At 43.4% G+C, this 2,500-nt stretch overlaps 1 protein-coding gene across 2 annotated transcripts in view; it reads right to left on the reverse strand.

The window, feature by feature from the left end:
• LOC113810835 (uncharacterized) overlaps positions 1 to 2,500 on the reverse strand; it is a 67,991-nt gene that overhangs the window by 30,726 nt on the left and 34,765 nt on the right. The gene's annotated exons all lie outside the window — the stretch shown is intronic.

The following is a 2,500-nucleotide window of genomic DNA, read 5'->3' on the forward strand; positions in this document are numbered from 1 at the left end:
AACTTGACGTCAGTTTATAGGCCCTTCTATCAGAAGCGCCCCCCCCCCCCTTTCTTCAGATCCTCGTTATATCTACTCCCACCGTATGGCATTTCCTTGCCTTTAATCCTGGATAATGATACACGTACACTATCCGTAAAGGACATTGCCAGCTCTATAACACAATAATAAAAACACTTTACACGAACACTCCACTAGTGAAACGCATTCGAACGGATACAAGAAAGCGTAGTCTGGGTGTGTATATATTCCAGAATATCATACATCTAATGAGAGTATAGCGAAGGATGCCTTTGGTATTGTTTTTATTAGTAACGATACTAATGGATCTAATCATTAGACTGTTCATGGTTAAAATCATTATCACCGCTGGAGTGCCTTCTCCTTATCCTCACTCTCAATGTCTTCCCCATTTCTCGTTTTCTTTATTTTCCATTATCCTCTTCTTATAATCTCACGGCCCCCATTCCCATTTGTTCCCAACATATTAAAATAAAAAGAAAAGGACAATAGCAGAGAACAAATTACCCACGACGACGCGACATGGCAACACAGCTCTCCATTCCCACCCCGACTCTTCTCCAATAAAGCATTCTTTCCCGTTACCTGAGGGACCTTACGCTGCTAATTGGGTGCTGCCAATACTCACTAGAGGGTGGCGAAGGAGCCTGTGATTAACAAAAGGAATGAAGTAATGTGATTCGATTGTCATTACGTTTGGAATCAATGAGAGTGTGGATGTTCTTCGCTAGTAAAATATTATAGCAGTGGTAATATTTTTTGTTCCTTTTATTCTTTATTATCTTTATTACCGTTGTTGCTTCTATTTTCGTTAAAATTTTGTCGACATTATGATAAACATTACTAATAATAGCAGTGCGAGAAGTAGTTGTAGCGGTAGCCATAGTAGAAATATCATTACTGTCATCATTGCGGATATTACCATCGTCATTATTGCCATTGTTCATACAACTGTAGCAGAAACTATTGTTCATGGCCGTGACCAATTATTGCATCGCTATGGTGGCGGTATTAGTCCAATATGAAATCCCAGCAAATTGTGTGTTAAGTGGAGAGCAAATGCGCAAGTGGACCTATGTGAAAAACATGAGCGAAGAAAGGTGCAAACCAATCTGAAATCCACTATCCGTTCTGGAGCAAACCATGGGAAGGTCCTCATAATGGCGACAGTGATCATATCAACAATAATCATATTCGGAATAATTATGATAATGCAGTCAATGATATCATTGATCACTAGAGAAATAACGGCCGTAGAAACATTAAAAGTGTCGATAATAATGACAATGTCGAAAATTAACAACTGGACAGCAAATTATCAAAAGGATGACATGATACTGAAAACTGCCTGTGAAACAATCAAATTTAAAATACGAAATAACTTTAAAGATCAACTAAACTTTTCCCAAACAGAAATGAACTGCAGAGGAAAATCTAAAAGGGAATGAAAATTAAAAGTGCATTTGTTATTGAAAATTAAATTTATCGTTTCATTTATGAAAGGATACTTAAAAGTTTAACCGTGAAATGGAAATGCTCTATGAATCTAAAACGAGCGGAAGTTATGCAAAATATGATGAAGAGTTATGAGGGGAAATTCAGAGAGAAGTTTGTTTTGGAAATCAGACGTAAAGACAGTTTTGATTTAAAGTAAAAAAAAAAAAAAAAAAAAAAAAAAAAAAAAATCAAGTAAAATTCTGAGACACTCTTCCCTCCTCATCCCGCTTCATACCTTCCATGCCCTTCCTGTCATACCTTCCAGGCCTCCTTCCCTTGCTGCTTTCCCTCTCTTCCTTTCCTTCCCTCCCTCTCTCTCTTCCTAAGCTCCCTCTCTCTTGTTTTTCTATTTCCTCCTTCCCTATCTCTCTTTCCCTCCCTCCTTTCCTTACCTCACTCTTACTTCGCTCTCTCCTTTCTGTTCTTCTCTCCCTTCATTCCCTCCTTCCTTTTCTTCATTCTCTCCCCCCCCCCCCTCTCTCTTTCCTCCCTCCCTACTTCCTTCTCTCTCTGTTTATATTCCTTCCCTTCCTCCCTCCCTCTATCCCTTCCCTCCCTCGCATTCCTCTCCTCTATCCCCTCTTTCCCTCCCTCCCTTCCCCCTCTCCCTTTCTTCCCACCCTTTCCTCTTTCCTTTCCTTCTTTCCCCTTCTCTCCTTCTCTCCCCTCCGTCCCTCTGTTCATTCCTTCCCTCGCTCCCGCCCTCTCTCCCTTCCTTCCCTCCCTCCCGCCCTCTCTCCCGTCCTTCCCTCCCTCCCGCCCTCTCTCCCTTCCTTCCCTCCCTCCCGCCCTCTCTCCCGTCCTTCCCTCCCTCCCGCCCTCTCTCCCTTCCTTCCCTCCCTCCCGCCCTCTCTCCCTTCCTTCCCTCCCTCCCGCCCTCTCTCCCTTCCTTCCCTCCCTCCCGCCCTCTCTCCCTTCCTTCCCTCCCTCCCGCCCTCTCTCCCTTCCTTCCCTCCCCCCGCCCTCTCTCCCTTCCTTCCCT

The sequence above is a fragment of the Penaeus vannamei genome, chromosome 29 (assembly GCF_042767895.1).
Source record: "Penaeus vannamei isolate JL-2024 chromosome 29, ASM4276789v1, whole genome shotgun sequence".
Classification (NCBI taxonomy): domain Eukaryota; kingdom Metazoa; phylum Arthropoda; class Malacostraca; order Decapoda; family Penaeidae; genus Penaeus; species Penaeus vannamei.